The 20,407-nt window shown below is 40.8% G+C and overlaps 1 pseudogene; it reads left to right on the top strand.

Moving 5' to 3' along the window:
- Positions 1-3,929: 3,929 nt before the first annotated feature.
- Positions 3,930-5,297, top strand: LOC149457133 (uncharacterized; annotated as a pseudogene).
- The last annotated feature ends 15,110 nt before the right edge of the window (positions 5,298-20,407 follow it).

The following is a 20,407-nucleotide window of genomic DNA, read 5'->3' as shown; positions in this document are numbered from 1 at the left end:
GAGGTACTATTTCTTCCAATGACACCAAAGACAGGGCACTATTTCTCCCACTGACACCATAAACGGGGTGCTATTCCTCCCACTGACACCATAGACGGTGAATTAATTCTCCCACTGACACCAATAATTTCTTTTTTTTTACTCTCATTGACCACCAAGCCTATGGCATTGTTTGCTCCCACAGATACCATTTTCTACTTCCTCTGGGCACAGCCCGGCACCTCTAATATTTAAAGGGCAGTACACTGGCTCTTTGTTTCCAAAGTTTGGAGACCCCTTTGTCTAGTATATTAAGAGTTTAATAAAATATACGCCATATACTCACATGAGCAGATGTAGTAACAGCATAAAACACAAATAGCATGATGGCATCACCGCTAGGTCCCTCTCTTGCACATTTTGTTCCACAGAATGTCCTCGGATGGATCATTTTTTCAGGAAGATAATGATAGTGTAAACCAGCTCTAAGTTTGCCATATTTAAAAAGGTATCCTTACATTTTGTGCAAGATTCACTTTAAGTGGCCTTAAATTACTGGCAGAAATCTTTAGAGAAAAATGGCAATATGAATAAGTAGAGCTATCTGTGAAATGATTTTGATGTTTTTTTTACCATTGTCAAAATATAATCAATTTACATTATCCACAACAGATTTTTATAGCAACATAGCTATAAGCAGAGATTGTCCTCAAAGAAACCTGGCAGTAAAAGTATTGATTGTTTACACATGCAACACCCCTTGCAGCCTTATAAAAAGCAATCAGTGATGTAATGCTTTTCAAAGGGTGGTTGACAAGAGACTGGGGGTGATATGTCACCTTCTTACTATCATTTGTAACTCTGAAAGGTCCACACCAATTCATTTGAATACTGTAGGTAGCATTCAATGGTGGAATTGCTTCATAGATGTGGCAGGGAGCATCATTTTTGCTGTGGCCACAAAACATTGAAGCCATGGAATGAATTTATTCACCTCTTTAGGTCAACCTCTTTTCCTGGTCCCTCCATGGCAGCATACCTATGATAAGCTCCACCTTATACTCCTCCCTCAGGACCAGTGAATATATAAATGAAAGGATTAAGATAACCCCAGCATTCTCCTTTTTTTCCTCATACCTTATGGTCAGTGAATGTAAGTCGGTCGTTCGTGAGCATCTTCCGCCTGGGTTCAGCCTCTCCCAGTCGCAGTCCCTACTATTGGGCAGCTAAAGCACTGATAAGGTAGGGAGTCCCTTCTGGGGGTCTTTTGGGACAGCAGTTGTCGCTTATCCAGAAGCTCTATGTCTGCCAACAAGTTCATGGCGTTTCCCTGAAGCTTAGGACAGAGAGAACAGCTATTCCTATCCTTTCGCCATGACTTTCCATGCGCACTCCTCTGTCCCTCTGTTTGTCTTCTTCATTTCTGTGATCCTGAACGATCTCTCTCCAGGCACTTTTTTTTCCCCCCTCTGCTTTCTCTTTCTTTGCTTTTTATTTTTCCCTCCCCTACAGAGCCGGCGCGCTCCCCTCTCCAGCTTTTCCTGTGTCTAGGCATCTTCCTGGGAGCACTGCGCATGTGCGAATGCACGGCATGACTAAGCTGGCCGGTAGGGTCCTAGAGACGGCGGTTCACGCATGTGCAGTGTGGCTCGACACTACAGCAGCCATATTTGTTATGGGCAAATAAGCTATTTTTGCCCTTACTTAAATTCCTAATTTTCCTTCCAGGATGGGGGAGGAATTTGTTTCTCTTTACCCCACCCCTTCCACTATTTAGTCCCGGGAGCTTTAGTGTGGCCTCATGCGGCTCCGGAGGAGGCCAGCCTTGTAGAGAGCTCCTGGAAGTATCACCAGTATTCACCTGTGGTAAGTCTTATTTTTTTTTTATTCTTCTTTTTCTCTTTTCCTTTATTCCTCTTTTTTTCTCTCTCCCCTTCTTCCTTTTTCCCATGCACCCTCCTTTATCGTTTCCTTTTTTTCTTTCCAAAAAAAATGGGAAAACACAGTAAATCCTCTTCCTGACTTATAGCTGCTTTTTTTGCCCTTTGCTTTAGATGAGCTGTTCAAACAAGACCCTCCTGTATTTCAAAGGTAAGGGTCTCCGGCTGGGTAAGTAAAAAAAAGTGCACTTACATTTATGTATTTCAGCCCTGTACATCAAAAGAGGTCCAACGGGACATCCAGGTGCTATGAGGAATCCAACGAGGGCAGCCTAGCCAAGTTCGATCCTCCAGATCCAGATACCATTCGACTGAGGCACATTCTTCTGCCAAAAGACAATGATCCTCATGCTCCCCAAGTCCTAGACCTCAAAAATGCCGGGCATGTGAAGCCACCTCTCTACTGGGCAAGCTAGTCTGCAGAGACTGTTTCAGGGATTATGCAGCGGAAAGAGGTGCAGAGAGCCAGCAGGTTGCGGACCTACTACTAAAGTGGTCAAAGATTCACCCGCACCATTTGGAAACTCAGGCACTGCCCAAGGGCCCAGGGTCAGTAGGGGGCCCCATGAGATGCCCCTGGTACCTTTTTCATAGGCTTTTTTGAGTTTGGGCAAGGACACAGGGGCCCCATGATCCCCTATTGCCTGGGGGCCCCATGAGTTGTCAGTCCGCCCCTGCGCAGAACTAGTAGCAGAGAATCCATCACAACTATCACTGAATTTATTCTCTCTTGAGAAGAGGAGATTAAGAGGGGATATGATCAACATGTATAAATACATCAGTGGTTCAAATAGTGAACTCGGTGTAGAGCTATTCACCCTGAGATCATCACAGAGGTCAAGGGGGCACTCTTTACACCTGGAGGAAAATAAATTTAATCTCCAAACACGGAAAAGTTTTTTCACAGTGAGAGCTGTGAAAATGTGGTATAGACTCTTGTCTTTTTTCAGCCAGACTAACTATATCATCACAGCTTCCTCGGGAAGAGGCATCAGATTCGCTACTACCAGGCCCATCCTTGGGTGAGTCCTCTCACCCAATAGTGGACCAGCCGTCTTGACAATCTGGAGAAGAAGATTCCTTGGTTGAATCAGATCCTTCAGGCTTTAGCTTTTCCCCGGTTCAGGCTTATGTCCAGGCAGTCAAGCTTGCCATTGGTTGGGAAGAAAATTATTCCCCAGCAAGGAAATCAAGGAGCTCCTTCCCATTTCTTAAAAAGCAAATCTCATTCTTTCCTCTGATGGATGAAATCAGGGATTTTATAGAAGAAGAATGGAAAAGGACAGAGAAAATATTTTCTCTCAATCGCCTGGGCAAGCTATATCCGCTATCAGAAGCAGACTCCAGAATGTTGGATGGTGATCCGCTTCGCAAAAAACATAACATTACCTATGGACTCAACCTCTGACATCTGTCTCCAATGCTTTGCGAGTATGGACGGACACTATAAAGGTGGGTATCCAACAAGGAGTTCCAAAGGAAGTTCCCAGCAAGGAGTTCCCAACAAGAAGTTCCCAAGAAAGACATAGTCAAGGCTTTGGATGAGCTCAAGCTCTCGGCTGACTTCATTGGTGAAGCAGCTATCGATACAATAAGATCTTCTGCAAGATCAATGCTGCCTGTCTCAATGGCAGGGCGGGCCTTATGGTTGAAGCTGTGGGCAGCCGACATGGTGTCAAAACAAAATTGGTGTAAAATCCCTTTTAATGGCAAAGCAAAACCATTTCTTGTATTACAGGAGGAAAAGCAGGCCTGTTCCCCAAGACAGAAGACCTTGACGTACCAGGGGTTTTACTGTAAGATTTCAGCAGTTCAGGGGCAAAGATAACAGGCAGTTCAGACAGGGAAGAGACCCAAGAAAGTCCTGGAGAAGCACACAATTCACTTTTTTGAGGACCCACAAACAAAAGGCTCTGCCTAACCCGCAGGACACCACCAAATCCTTTTAATGCTAGGCCATCCCAGGCCATCCCAGTAGGAGCCAGACAGACACATTTTGCTAAGGTTTAGATGCAGAGATGCCAGGATCCCTTGGTGGTCTCGATAGTTCAGTTCGGGCACTTCTGGGCTTTCTCAGACCAGCTACCTCGTGACTTCTTCACCTCCACAAGAATACCAGAGTCTCCTCAGAAGAAAGAGGTACGCCTTCAATTCCTGGATTTCCTACAGGCACAACAGGCGGTAATACTGGTTCCTCCATCCGAGAGGTTTTCGGGTTTTTACTCCAACCTATTTCTGGTACCCAAAAAGAATGGCAGTAGGAGACCCGTCATAGACCTCAATAAATTAAACCATTATATTTTCTTGGAGAGCTTCAAGATGGAATTGCTGCAGACTATTGTCCACACCGTTCAACCTGGGGACTGGATTCTGTCAAGACACATACTTACACATACCCATACTCCCACAGTCTCAGAAATATCTGACGTTTTCAGTTGGCCAGATTCATCTGCAACTCCAGTGTTTGCCCTTCGGTCTATGTACTTGTCCAGGAGTCTTCACGAAAGTACTGATCGCAGTTCTAGCCCCATTATGGGAGGTTGGGCTCAGGGTATTTCACTACCTGGTTGATGTCCTACTACTAGCAAAGAATCAAGCCCAACTAACAGAACACAGGGAAGATCTGATTTTCACACTATAAGAGTTTGGATGGGTGATAAATCAAGCAAAAAATCAACTTATCCCAACAGAGCAAATTATTTATGTAGGCACCCTGTTTGACACTTCCAAGGGGTCAGTGTCCCTTCTGCCTCAGAAAATGACAGCCATCATTCAGAAGATGAAGAAAGTGAGGACACGATCCCACCTGAAGACCTTGAGCTGCCTGAGTCTGATAGGGGTTATGTCAGCATGTATCCCAATGGTTCCTTGGGCCCACTGGCACCTGAGGCACTTTCATTTAGAATTTCTAAGACAATGGAACAAAGCTTTACCTATCCCAGCCCATACGTTTGACAAGTCTAATGCACAAGGGACTACGGTGGTGGGCTAAGAAAGAAATGCTGATAAGATTGTGTCCATTGGGGTATCTCTCCTGGACAATTGTTACCACAGACGCCAGTGGCACACTGCAACCAGGTGTCAGTTCAAGGAAAATGGGTGTTTCATGCAACAAGAAGCATCTCAAATATTCTGGAAATTCAAGCAGCTTTTCTCGCTCTGATAGCCCTATAGTTTCAAATCAGACACAAGCTAATCCTTCTCCGAATGGACAACAGGGTGGCAGTTTCATACATCCAGCATCAGGGGGGGACCCACAGCAGGTCCTTATTGAGAGAAGTGGAACCCATCATCCTTTGGGCAGAAAGGAATTTAATGGCTCTAACAGCAGTCTATCTGCCAGGCCACCTAAATACAAAGGCGGACCTTTTGTCCTGAAAATTTGTGTACACCAACGAATGGTCTCTGCATCCCAAGATATTCAATCGGATCGTGAATCTGTGGGGTCTTCCCAATCTGGATCTCTTTGCTACAGCAGACAACTTGAAGGAGTCGAGGTTTATTTCATGCCTACCTCACCCCCAGGCAGAAGCAATAGATGCCCTCTTGAGTCCTTGGGCAAGCAACCTGGCCTATGCATTTCCCCCCAGCCTCTTATCTCGAACTTACTTTTGAGACTTCTGATGGAAGTCACAACAGTGATAGCAGTCCTGCCGTACTGGCCAAGATGTCCATGGTTTCCTCTAGCAGTGTTTCTCAGTGTTCACTCACCAATAAAAATCCCACTCATACGTTTTCTTCTGTGTCAGAATCAGCACACACATCTGAATCTTCACAAGCTGAATCTTCACATATGTTTATTGAAAGGCAGAGGTTCCAGGTCCTAGAATGTTCTTCTGAGGTTATTTTAACTCTACTCAAAGCCATAAAACCCACTACAATTAATATGTATGACAAGGTTTGGAACAAGTTTAAAGCCTTTTCAACTAGCAGGAACTGCAATCCATATCTGGACTCCACTTCTCAGCTTCTGGGTTTCCTCCAGGCAGGCCTTAACCTAGGTTTAGGCATGAGCACCTTAAAGGTGCAGGTGACAGCGATCTCTGCGGCAACAGACAAGAGGTGGGCCGAAGATTCACTTGTGGTCCAATTCTTCAAAGGTGTTAAGAAGATACGTCCATCCGTCAAAAAAGCTTTTCCCACCTGGGATCTGTCTGTATTTCTAGAGGCTTTATCCAGCCAACCCTTTTCTATGTGTGAATCAGCTTCTTTGTGGAATCTGACTCTAAAGATGGCCTTTCTAATAGTAGTATCATCTGGTAAAAGAGTGTCAAAACTTCAAGCCCTAGGGGCTGAAGAGGACCACATTACTTTCTATCCAGATAGGGTGGAACTTAGAACACTGCGTGGATTCATTCTGAAGGTTTCCTCATTCTCCAGTCTTTCAGAGCCATGGGCTCTGCCAAACTTTTCAGACCCGGAATTGGGTACCCTCCATGAGCTTGACATCACCAGTGAGTTAAGGTGTTATCTTCAAGCTACAGCATCCTTTAGGGATTTGTCTAATCTATTTGTCAACCCTTGGGGCAAAAACAAGGGAAAGGCGGCTTCATAAAGAACAATTGCTTCATGGATAGTCAAGTTAATTCATAAAGCATACAGGAACAGGGGTTTGGAACCCCCCTCTTCAATCAGGGCACATTCGGCCAGGTCTGTCTCTGCTTCATGGGCAGCTAGGGCAAATGTATCCATCGAGATCATCTGCAGAGCTGCTACATGGTCATCACAACACACATTTATGAGGCACTACAGAGTAGACCCTGGGGCTCTCTGATCTGTGGAGTTCGGCAGACAAACTATCAGGATGTCCGTTGCCTGTTAAAAATGATAATCCTCCTATTTTTCTAATAAAACTTTTTCTAAGCATGATCCTACCCATTTCTAGCTAGTTATTTATCACAGGTATGCTACCAAGGAGGCACCAGGAAAACAGAAAATTGTACCATACTTTTTAATGTACTGCTAGGACCTTGAAGAAGGGGACATACCCCGAAAGCTTGTCCTCAAATTTGTATGTTAGTGCAAATAAAAAAAGTATCACAGACAGTACTCAATTGTTTCTGTACCATACTTTCCATAATTTTCCTTTCCTGTTGCCTATCCATTGCAGCATACAATCCCGCCCCCGATATTCTATATTACAGAGAATGCTGGGGGTACCTTAATCCTTTCTTTTATATATTCACTGGTCCTGAGGGAGAAGTCTAAGGTGGAGCTTATCATAGGTATGCTGCCATGGATAGGCACCAGGAAAGGAATATTACAGTAAGTATGGTACAAGTTTCTGTTTTCCAGAGGGGTAGATTTTTAAATAGTGGATTGACAGCCCTAATTTACCCACTGCCATTTTTAACCACACTTACTTAAATAATCTTTCTACACAAATGTAGGCCAAAGTGTATTCTGCTACATTTCTTTGGTGAAAATAACCCAAATCAGTGTTTATTATTTAGTTGGTAGGTAAGTTATAGAGTCCGCAAACTATGGTAAATATATAAAAATTGATCAATCCTGATGTACTGACAGCCGATGTCATTTCCTGGGGCCCAAAAACTCCAGGACAGTTCAAATACCCACCAAATGACCCCTTTTCGGAATTTAGACAGTATGAGGTATTTATTAAGAGGCATGATGAGTTTTTTGAAGTTGTCATTTTTTTGTCATAATTTTGTGACAAAAAAAAATGAAAAAAAAATTTTTCACAATGTTTTTTTTACATACTCTCACCAATGCAGTACAGCAGGGGTGTCCAAACTATGGGCCTCCAGGTGTTGAGGAACTGCAAGTCCCATGAGGCCTTGCAAGACTCTGACATCCACAGGCAAGACACCCGGAGGCAGAGGCATGATGGGACTTGTAGTACTTCAACAGCTGGAGGGCCATAGTTTGGACACCCCTGCAGTACAGTATCATCATATAACTGGTGTGGCAGTGATCAGAGACACTGACTGGTGACAGTATGTAAAAAAAAAAAAAAATAAAAAAAAAAATCTCTATTTTTCTAAAAAAAAGTTAAAATGTTATATGGGTACAGTGTTGCATCACTGAGTAACTGTCATTGAAAGTGTGAGAGTGCTGAAAGTTCAAAATTGGCCTGGGCAGGAAGGGGGTGAAAGTGTCCACTACTGAGGATTTATTTAATAATAGTTAAATAAATGTACTTTGTTCAATATATGATACTGTATATTAGAAGTCATGTTGTCATGTTGTGATAACAGTTTTTATTTTATAATTTGATTATATAAGTTTAATTAGGAAGTAAACACCAACTCCAATATTTCACGCAATCATTGCCAAACTAATGTCTCATTTTGTATTGTATTCTAAATTAGAATTTCAGACCACATGCTTTTGTGGAGAAGAAAAGATATCTTGTTTTGCATCTCAGTAAATCATTCAACTTGTTCACTCTAGTACCCTCAATCCACTGTGATGAATCAGACCTTGACCTTTTTCTCAAGACTTAATTTAGCACAGGGCTTAATTCACACTTAAAGCAGAGTTCAGGCCAAATACCAACAAAAATAAAAATAAATAAAAGTCAGCAGCTACAGATACTGTAGCTGCTGACTTTTAATATCAGGGCACTTACCTGTCCATGAGTCCTCACCCTGAGCCGATTCTTCAATTCATTTGAGTAAGGGAAACTGATAGTGAAGCCTTGTTGCTTCACTGCCGGTTTTCTACTATGCATGTGTGAAGCGCACTGTGCTTTGTGAATGGGCCACAGTCTCCAGAGGTCTGCAGAAGGGCCAAACTTCCGGCCCAGTTCACCGTGGGAGCGGGTACCTGTCAAATCTGGGTACTTGTCAAATCCAGGTACCTACTCCTCCCTCCCCCTCCCCCCCAAAAAGGTGCCAAATGTGGCAGTGGAGGGGTGAGGATGCAGTAAACTGGAGCTTTCACTTTTATGTGGAACTCCACTTTAATGTTTCACTAATAATACCACAGCTATTAAAACAAACAGATTTTTTTTTTATCTAAAATGCCTAACAAATCTCACTAAACCTTTCTGTGGGAAAAACAAAGACAATTCTACAATTTGTTGAATCTCCATCAGGGAGAAGAGTATGAATTCAAAGAATGTAGCAGCCAGCAATAGTTATACAGTCTACACCAAGGCCATAGAAATCTACAGCATTGTAATTCCATGAAAGGTATGTTTTATTAGAAACTTTTAGACATGATCATCTACTTGAGAAATGTAGGTTAGTTGCTACCTTTTCCCCACTGACCTAGAAAAGTTTGGATTAGACCCCTTAATCATTTACTACAGCAGTAACTCCCGCCCCATCCACATTTAAATAACATGGAGAAACACAATGCTGCATGGACAGCTGCCTTATCCATGCTTTGCTAGGTCTCTTCTTTCTTTAAAAACCCATTCATGTAGCACATGCTCACTTTTCCATTGCTCCAGCACCACTCGGTTTAGTCCACGTGCCTACGTTATTAATATTTTTTTTTCTCTTTATTTTATCTTTTAAAGGTACACACAGGTGGTGCAGTCTCAACAGGTGGATATGTAACAAGCCATACATAAAAAGCTTTTCAAATACAGCTGCATAGAACCTTTTAAAACCCATCAACTGTACACCAAAAATAAGTCTGTACAGTAAATTATATGCACAGTAACAGATCTAGGAGGCAATGGACGCAACAGAGTTAAGATAAGGTATATTAAGTGGATACTGAGCCAGCCTCAGGAGGCCATCCCTGAATGCATGAACATGTATTTGTATATGCTCAAAACTGGGCAAAAAAGACAAAAAACCCAAGAACAAATGGAAAAAAGGGAGGGGGAGAAGGGGAGGAGGGGACTGCTCAAGAATAATGAGTGGCTAAGGGGGGTGGGGTCAAAGGAGGGGACTATGCATCATCCAGGGGTGGCATGATAGAAATCAAAACTCAGAAAGCCCCAGAGGGACCTGATGAGGATATAACGTCTCATGCCTAAGAACCCATGATGGTTCGCTAATTGGAGGAGCATGTGAATTCCATGCAGTAGAACCAGGTTTGGTTGCATTGATCTTCCCTATGATTAGCTGGGGCCATCAGAGTCTCCATCTGATGGGTCTCACCTATCTTGGTAAACTACAGTCCGATAGATGGTGCAGTGATTTCATTTCAATATAGCGGTACACAAGCTTTCACCGCATTCAACAAATGCAGTAGAAGCAAGCGTTTGTACCATTTCTATGACATAGGTGTTAAATGTAAAATGAAGGCCTCCACTTCCATAGGCATTTGTATATCCAATAGCTTGAAGATTCAGTAACAGACCTGAGTCCAGTAGGTAGTCAGCCTAGGGAAAGACCAGAAGACTTAAAGCCTAGTGTCCGCTTTCTCTTGGCACCGCCAACAAAGGGGAGATCTCTGTAGGAACAACCTGTTGGGGTCCTATACCAACCCATGTTAGCCCCATGTCCTAAAAAATGTAGCAGTTTATTAGTTTCTCTTCAAGTAACAACACCACTGTATACTTCTGACCTCTTTACTTAATCATATTATCTAATAAGAGCCACGCTACCACCTGCTACCTGAAATGTTAGCCGGCATCTTTGTGTTAGGTATTTACATGGGGAAGTACTCACTGGGGAACTTATATAGGTCAGGTTCCATCAATGCAAGCTCACCTTTGTCAATACAATTGCACTCATGGTTGTAAAACAGTGCAAATAGTGGATTACAGATTATCCTTGATAATCCTTTTTTAGTGAAACACCCAGATTTTTGGAACACTCTTATGGATCACATCACATATCCCTAGTTATGTTTGAAGTCAGGTTAATCATTATGGAGATATGTTTGGACTATGAACTGTTTTACCTGATAAATGCCCCCACTGATGTGCCAAAAATGAAAGTGCTACAACATTATTTACTTTGGTCAATAAGGCACTAAAATATATAATCACTGAGATTGATTTACTAAATAGGCTCTTCCTTTTGCAAGAGACGTTGCATTTTGCTAAGAATACCAATCATGTACAAGGAAAAATATAGCATTTTTTTTTTTGCTTGCACTTGATTGGATGATGTAAGTCAGCAGAGTGTCACCTCAATCACAAAACTCTGGAGAAAAATCCCATACAAATGCAACATCTGTTGCAAAGTGAGAAGCATATTTGCCTTTACTAAATCAACTCCATTTCATCTTGTGGAACTTACAGAAGACATATTGCTCTGGGTGGGGGGGCATAAATAAATGCCACTATTTGTAATAAATACAACAAATGCATCATTATTGTAATTCATGCACTAGTAAGCATTTTGCAAATAGTTATTATAATGATGTGTTTGCCTTTAGCTGTTCTCTTGACTATAGTTAAAAATTAATGGCAGATATTCACTTAATATTTGAATCCTAATTTTGTCCTTAAAATAAAGCATCATGGGTATTCTGGCCTGTGTGTTTTATTGATAACCCAGTTAGCATGTTCTTCAAGCGTTGTATCATTAAACTCATTATGTTTGATGTGTAAGAGCTGTCCTACGGGGATTCCATTAATCTATGAGGTGGAATGTGAGGTCTCTGAATGGAATAGTTTGTAAATGCCTCCTTTTCATATATTTTGCACTAGTAAACTGATTGTAGCTTTGCAGTAACAATTCAGTTAATTAATTCTGCTTTAGGTAGAAATTAAAGTGCTATTTGTAAGCATATTAGTTATGTGATGGGGAAGCAATTATCAGAAACTCAATTAAGATTTGGGAGATGTAAGATGTGTGACCAGAGTGACATCTATCAAGGTCTGTCCTAGATTCTCTCCTATAAGCCTGGGGGGCTCCATAACTGAGATCTCTCAAGGATAAGAGTGATTAGACTGCAGATGGTGACATCATTACATTCTAAAATAAGTACTGTCACTCACAGTTAAACTTTCAATGATCCTTTCAAGACCTTACCATCATCAATAAAAAAGTAAAACTGTGAGAACTCAAGAAAACACTTTGGCTCTCATTTAGTAGCAAAAACAGGGTCAGAGCTGTGGATATATAGTTTTCAATCTTGCTGGCTTATTCAGTAGGACCTTGTTCACCCTTGAGCAGTTTACATTACAACAGTGACCTTCAGACCTTCAACACCTCATGGAACACACAGAGAGAACTTTTTTTTGTAATGGAAGTAGTTCATATTAGCACGCTCCAGTGCAGTCCGTTATTTATTTTTCATTTAATATGTATTATGTGTCATACATTTTTAACATGACAAACAAATGGGAATCTTTTGTATAATAAAGAGAAAAATACTAATGAAAAAAGTCAGAAAAATATGTGTAAAATATGCATCATTATGAATTAGAACAGCAATAAGTTTAAAACATTCAGTGTGCTGCCTGCTAGTACTGACCTGTAAGCACAGCAACTGAATTAAATCAGACATTTCACTTACTTTATTTTAACTAGACTTCTGTGCAATTTCCTTAATTCTTATATCCACCCCTCGGGGGACCTCCTCACTGGGGAAAGAGTGCACTTCCTAAAATCTGTGTAACTCCCTCCTTCTCCTTGTCACATTCAAACTTGTGAAAACGGTTTAAATCTGATTGGTGACTATTATAAAATACTTGGTGCTCAATCTATCTACAAGCAATAGGCAACAAGGAGCTTGACCTGTTTGTTCCAGCACCACAAGCAATGTTATTCAAGAGCCAATAAATTATCAAAAAAAGTAATTAAGGTAGACTGGGGCACTTAAAAAATCTAAATGAAAGGTACTGAGATGGAAGGCTTTGCTTCCTGTATACATTTTGAGGTTTATACATACATATACATGCATATTGGGGTTGATTTACTAAAACTGTAAAGTCCAAAATATGGTGCAGTTGTGCATGGTAGCCAATTGGCTTCTAACTTCAGCTTGTTCAAATAAGCTTTGACAAAAAAAAAAAAACGGAAGCTGGTTGGTTTCTATAAAAAGCTCAGGCAAATTTTGCACTCTTCAGTTTTAGTAAATCAGCTCCATTTATGTTCTTTTTACATATATGGTATTAACTCTCACATCATGTTGCAGGTCAATTTGAATAATTCACTCTGACAACCACAGTACTAGACCTCATGGATGTGAGAGAGACAAGATGGCAGCACTTAAGGATGTGTGGAATAAATAGGTAGAGATCCTAACTCTATTGTACAGTCCCAGATCTTTCATTACAGGGTAAATAACTTGTGCCATTAAGAAAAAGATGTCTTTTTAGGCAGTACATGCCAACTAATCCTGGGTAATATGGAATCAAAATTTGGACAGTTTTTTATGACAAATCTAGTTACTGTACAGTATGTCTGAAAGATACTGGTCTACACTGAAAAGGCACCAGATGGTACAGCTGCAAAGAATCAAGGGCGGCAAGTGATGCTAGATGTGACTGTAGGATGGCAAGGTCATAGTGTCACATGCCCTTCACATCCTACAGACTGGGAGTTGAACTAAAAAATGAAGCTGGCTATGTTAAGAACTGTGAGGAAAGAAAAGTCAGAGCTCCCAAAGAGTTTCTGACTGTGGTATGAAGACCTGTGAACTCTACTGGAGAAGTCCCACTTTCCCAAGGAGAAGATGATGTCCCTGAAAACTCACATTTGGTCATGCACTTTCACTTTCCAAGAAGGATTCTTCTTCCAATTGCTTCTCCACTGTACCACCAACCAACCAAGTAAGCCCCTCCCACTCTTCCCTCTCTATGCTGAATGATGGCAGCACTCTCAAGATGACAACTGTATGGAATCACCCCATAAAGTGCCATACACAATAATGTCTTTATAAGCAGTGTGCATGAAAAGATTATTTCAGCAGGCAGCAGGATATGAAGTCTCAAATGATCCTTGGAGTAGGCCAGATTGACAAGATAACATATATATAACTGCCAGTGAACAATTACACAATGGACAGTTGTGATTTTCCTCAATAGTATTACTATTTTTGCACACACACTGCAAACAGTACTGGCAAAGTACATTCCCAGAGGAACATGAAACTATAATGGCAAAGGATATCCTTGGAGGAACTTGGCAAGATACTTTTCAATCCACTGATCAAGATTTGGGCACGCAGCTACCATGATCATGTGTTGCTACAGCTATTGTGAACAGTATTCAGGCGGATGCATCTGCGATCTCCTCAACTTCAGCTAATATGGACACTGGAGCTGGCAGAAAATATGCAAGATGTTAGATCTGCTCACTCTGCCTGACCCACAAAACCAGTACATGTGTGGAATGGCAAGAAATACGTCAGTAAAAACATCATCCACACCTACTGTACTTTCCAACCACTGGGCTGTGAAAAGGAACAGAAAAAAATGTGACAAGTTAAAGTATTCTGAGACACCTAAATAACTGTGAGTACATTTTTCTTGATCTATCTACACATTGCAAATAGAATATAATTTGCATGCTCTTTTTTAGTTCAATGACATGAAAACTATTTTAGATTATTCTTGGCCAGTTGAGCAAGATTAAAATTTCATTCAAAATTGTTTTATATGACAGTTATGTGTTAATATGTCTTATGCTGGTCAATTTGACTTGTGACATAATAGAAGCCACAAGTCACATTGATTTTTCTAACATAATAGGAAGGATAAAGTACACAAAATTTGTTTTATAAAGATGTGAATTGAGGCTCCCTAGGCTCACAAAGTCTGTCTTATTCATTAAAACTAAAGCATATTCTTTGGTGCTATCTCACATGAGCATGCTGTTTTATGGCTGACTTAAACAAAGAATAAAAAAACAAATCCATCCTGAGACCTTGTTTTTCATTGTCAGGACTTTTGTATAAACATACAGAAAATATGCTGATCCAGTGCTACATAGAGCCATTTGCAGATGGGTCACATACAATTATTGCTCTGCTAGAGTTCGTTTCTTGCAGCACAAGGACTGCAGAACTAGTAAAATTTGGCTGATTTACTATTGAGAGTTATCTTTGCTTAGGATCAGCAAAACCATTCCATGATGGGAATTCTCAGTGACAGCATTTTAAATTTATAATCTACTGAGATTTGCTTAGAAATCTGTGCAATCAAGAGTTAAGTCAGAATTTTACTCAAAGCCAACCATTAATGGTTGACATGGTATGCAATAATCCTCTTTCTTGTATATAAATAAAACTGGTCACAGCTAGGCTTATTCAAAAATGTGAATAGCCAGGTATCAAGCTGAACACAAAGCAAATATAAAAAACACACATTATTGCAACTGTATATATTATTACATTATTAATTTTTTTAAAATGGAAGCAATGTAAATACATGAATTTGAACAGACATTAGCCTCCTGCACTCCTTTCTAGCAGGATTTAGATTGAGAGAGGGAGAAGTATCAGTCAGTTATGCTGCAGTGATCATGTGGTAACAGGGACCATGGTGATAGAAGAAGTAAGCAAAGTGAGGTATGAATACTTCAACGTGCTGCTTCTCCTAAATTGTTCTGATGCAGGCTGGAAAAGTGACTAAAAGGGTTAATTAACTGCAGCAGAGAAAAATCGGGTCTGCAGCCCTGAGTTGCTGAGCTGGGTAAATTTTAGGAATGGAAAGACTGAAATACAATTTTTTATTCATGTAAAACAATATACAGTATGATATATCTATAAATACTATATATATATATATATATATATACAGTTGTGGCCAAAATTATTCAACCCCCAATGCTGTAAAGGGGTTTAGGGACTATAGTGTACATTTGGAATTGTATTCAGAATCAAATCCTACAAGGACGTTGTAACTACCCAAATGCAACTAAAATGACATCAATTGTTTATGTAATACAGTAGTAAATGGTTCTTATGTGGTTTCTTCATTGCCACAATTATTCAACCCCTTAAAGACTACCACTCTGAAGAACAGAGGTTCATACAGGTGCTTTCCATCAGGTATTGAAAACACCTGTGGATGTCACCGAGCAGCAATCAAGCATAATAAGCACCAATTAGGCAGCTTTAAAATGACTGTGATACTCAGCTCCTTCTAGACATTTACTGGTGTGGTTACAAACATGGTGAAGGCAAGAGAATGGTCCAGGAAGACAAGAGAAGAGGTGATTTCTCTTCACAGGAAGGGCAATGGCTATAAGAAGATTGCAAAGATGTTAAACATACCAAGAGACACCTTAGGAAGCATCATTCGCAAATTCAAGGCAAAGGGCACTGTTGAAACGCTACCTGGTCGTGGCAGAAAGAAGATGCTGACTTCGACTGCTGTGCGCTACCTGAAGCGTAGAGTGGAGAGAAGTCCCCGTGTGACTGCTGAGGAACTGAGAAAAGATTTGTCAGATGTGGGTACAGAAGTTTCAGCCCAGACAATAAGACGCACACTGCGTAATGAAGGCCTCCGTGCCAGAACTCCCAGGCGTACCCCCTTGCTGTCTCCAAAGAATAAGAAGAGTCGACTGCAGTATGCCAAAAGCCATGTGGACAAACCACAAAAGTTGTGGGATAGTGTTCTGTGGACTGATGAAACAAAATTAGAACTGTTTGGGCCCATGGATCAACGCTATGTTTGGAGGAGGAAGAACAAGGCCTATGATGAAAAGAACACCTTGCCTACTGTGAAGCATGGTGGAGGGTCAATCATGCTTTGGGGCTGTTTTGCTTCTGCAGGTACAGGGAAGCTTCAGCGTGTGCAAGGTACCATGAATTCTCTTCAGTACCAGGAGATATTGGATGGAAACGTGATGCAGTCCGTCACACACCTGAGGCTTGGGAGACGTTGGACCTTTCAACAGGACAATGATCCCAAGCATACCTCCAAGTCCACTAGAGCATGGTTGCAGAGGAAAGGCTGGAACATTTTGGAGTGGCCATCGCAGTCACCAGACTTAAATCCGATTGAGAACCTCTGGTGGGACTTAAAGAAAGCAGTTGCAGTGCGCAAGCCTAAGAATGTGACTGAACTGGAGGCCTTTGCCCATGAAGAATGGGCGAAGATACCCGTAGATCGCTGCAAGACACTTGTGTCAAGCTATGCTTCACGTTTAAAAGCTGTTATAACTGTAAAAGGATGCTGTACTAAGTACTAAGATTGAATGTCACTTGGGGGTTGAATAAAACTGATAATGCTGTGAGCACAGAAAAGACATTTGTGGTTATTTCATTATAACTGTTATGTTATATTTGTCTGACCTACAAGTGCCTCTTTAATGTAAATGTAAGCAAGATGACTGAATGATCAAAAGCAATGTCAAACTGGCCAAAACACTCAATTTCAGTGGGGGTTGAATAATTTTGGCCACAACTGTATATATATATATGTGTGTGTATATATATATATATATATATATATATACTGTATTTATATAGACAAAGATACTCTCCCTTTAGTCTATCATGAATGCTGCTGCCAGACTATCAATCCCACTAATCAAACATTGTCTACTGTCCCTTCTGCCAATCCCTCCATTGGTTTCTGCTTACCCAACTACGACATTTCATATACCAACAAAAACTTGTGAAGCCACCCACAACTCTGCCGCATGCTACATCACTGACGTTATCTCAAAATATCACACATCTCCACTTCTACATATTCTTCACATCTACTCCCATGCTCACCTCCAGGACTTCTCTAGAGCCTTCCCTCACCCTTTGGAATGCCCTAAACCAATATCTGCCTACCTCCTAATTATTTAAGCTTTGGGCAATCCCTATAAACTAGTTTTTTCAGGGAAACCAATACTGTCTCTATAGACAAAAGTTTTATGCCAAACATGGCATACTTAGCTACTTGTACACAGAGGCCCCTAAACCTTCTCTTCTGGTCCTCTCAGCTCCTCCTCTTCTGTGTATCCCACCTGCAGGCTAGCTCCTGAGCCTGGCTGTACACATCCATAGACACACACACACACATTGCATCTTGGCCTTGTTCCCCGTTCCCTCCTCAAAGGATTTGTTTGAAAGCAGCAGGAGCCTAAGGCACCCACTGCTGTCTCTGTGTCCTATCTGAAAAGGCACAGATACAGCACTGATGTAGCACTAGATTGAGATAGGACTCAATAAAGTGTATGGAGAGTTGGGGGGATACAACTACTAAGGCATTAAGGTAAAAAATGAATTGCCTTTAGAACCACTTTAACTCATCCCCCCACAGTTACTACCTTTTGTATCACTTGCCTCTCTTTTCTGAATTGTAAGATCTTACAAGTGGCTCCCCTCCAATCCTTTTCTCTTGCATTGTATTATAACTGTACTGTTTTCCTTTATTTTGCAAAGAGCTGAACAAACTGTTGTCACTATAAAAATTGTGCATAATATTAAAAATAATATATGCAAGTCATAAGTATACTTAACTGTTTGCCTGGAGTTCAGCTTTAAATTATTGTAGCTGTCCTCTTTTTTAACTCTAACTCTGCTGCTTGATCGAGGTAGTCATTGATCAGCTGAAGCTATTGGTCAATTCTTGTCTTGTCCATCGCCTGATCGTACACATTATTCCATAATCCCTGAATGTGCAGGTTGTGAGGTTCAGCAGTTGACCATACAGCAAGCAAAAAAATATACCATCTCACTGCAGGCAGGTGCTAAACAGTTACAGAAGCAACCTTTCGCTTTCTCTCCTGCTTTTATGAATTAAGTTCTTATTTCTACCATGTTAGACACCCTAATGGGTTTTGGAGGCTTTCTGCTTTTGACAGCTTTGTATGGTCTGAAAAGGAGGTGCATCTGCACACAACTGTCTGAAGCAGAAACTGGAATGTGCAATGTAACTAGTCCTGAGACTTTCCCCAAAAAATTGGTGAGGCAGGGCTCAGAGGACAAACAGCTACTTCAGTAACTGTTCAGAACCTATAGTTAAATGTTAGCTTAACCTGCTATGTGCAGAATGGTGACAGTGTCACTTTAAACTACACGTTAGGAGCTGAGAAAATTTCTACCAGTCTATTATAGTTTAGTCTTGAGCTTTCTGAGAATTTTGTTTCATCAATCTGTCCAAGAAACATTCCAATTGTTCTTTCTTTGCAATAACACAGCTGTAGATCTATAATCTTGCCCTTGCGCAATTTGAAATGAGCATAATAACTCATAAAAATCTTCTCTGGACATAAATAACTATCGCTTTATGAAACTGCTGCTAAATTTAAACTAAATCAGTAATTCACAGCTGACTATGTAACAGTATTATCATGCAATCACTCCCATTGCATGCCTTCCATTTCACTAAATGGAAATCCAGGGTAACTCAAGGCGCCTCTAAACCTATAACACGTGCACTATGCAAAGTTCAACTTTTCTGAAAGTTGGGACTTAACTCTTTCATGTCCAGGGGCAATCAAAACCTTTGTGACTAGACCAGATTTTAAAGTTTTGCTATACATTGGTTGGGTAGAACCTTTTAGCCTATTTGATTAACAAATGATTTTCAACCTTTTTCCAGAACATTCAACACCTTTGATAATTTGTTTTAAAAAATGTCCTTTAATATACTTTTCTAATATTATACAAATGAACAAACATATGAAAATGCAGTTTACGTTTGTTTTTATGTAACACACATATTTAATAATTAATACTACTCTAAATATTTAATTAAATTATTGTTTCCTATACAGGTATATCCTGACTAAAGGAATCTCAATATGTGTAGTTTCTTACATCTAAATTAGCGCTGTTTTGTGGATAAACACATGTATATATCTAGATATTAGATATCTAGATATTAGCTATAAGGCATAAAGTCTGTGATTCACAGACCAGTCTAGGGCAACATTAATGTTCAGCAGGGCATTGCAAATGGGTTAAACAAAAGAGATGAGACTGTGTTGACTTGGGAAAAAATATTTCTACCCTTGAAAATAAAGATACTCAAAATTGTAAATAGGCAACACATTAAAACCATTAGACCTCACTAATTTAGAGTTATCTAAAATTATGACCATAAAATTATTCTTCTGTCTCTGGCATATACAGAGGGCATAGACATGTATATATGTACATGGGTCCAAAGCTTTCATATGTGTTTTTAAATGCAATTATTCTGGACTACCCTGGGCATCAGCAATCTCCAGAGGGTGCAGCAGCTATAGCTGTAGACACTGGACTTTGATTAACTCCTGGCAGAACATTGCTGCCATGAATCTTGAACTCTAGGTATAGGTAGGTCCTGGGGAGTGCAGGAGGTCCATGCAGCTAAACAAAACTGTATCTGTTGTTAGAGTGAGACAGCAAGCACCCCCTCCCCCCCATGTGCCCCCTGAGGTCCTAGGACTGGGACAACTGAGGCATCAAGAGCAACCAACCTAAACTGCACAGAGGCAAGGGTATCCTTCACTTTCCACTTGCACCTAGTGAGGTTCTTCCCGGATGGGATGCAGCAACCTCGCCAAAAGTAAGTTACCATGTTCATTTTTTGTAAAGAAACCAGCTCTTTTGAAATACCATCAGCAAACAGGGACAGCTTAGAATTACTATTGTGGGTGCGTATCCCATGGATATCAGGGTTGGATCTGATAGCTATAGCCAGGGGTTCCAAACAGAGGATAAACAATAAGGGG

This window comes from Staurois parvus, unplaced genomic scaffold, assembly GCF_062004578.1.
Source record: "Staurois parvus isolate SC_StPar_1 unplaced genomic scaffold, SC_StPar_1.0 ptg000334l, whole genome shotgun sequence".
NCBI lineage: Eukaryota > Metazoa > Chordata > Amphibia > Anura > Ranidae > Staurois > Staurois parvus.
Note: the sequence above shows the minus strand (reverse complement) of the source record. Positions and strands in the feature narration are given on the sequence as shown.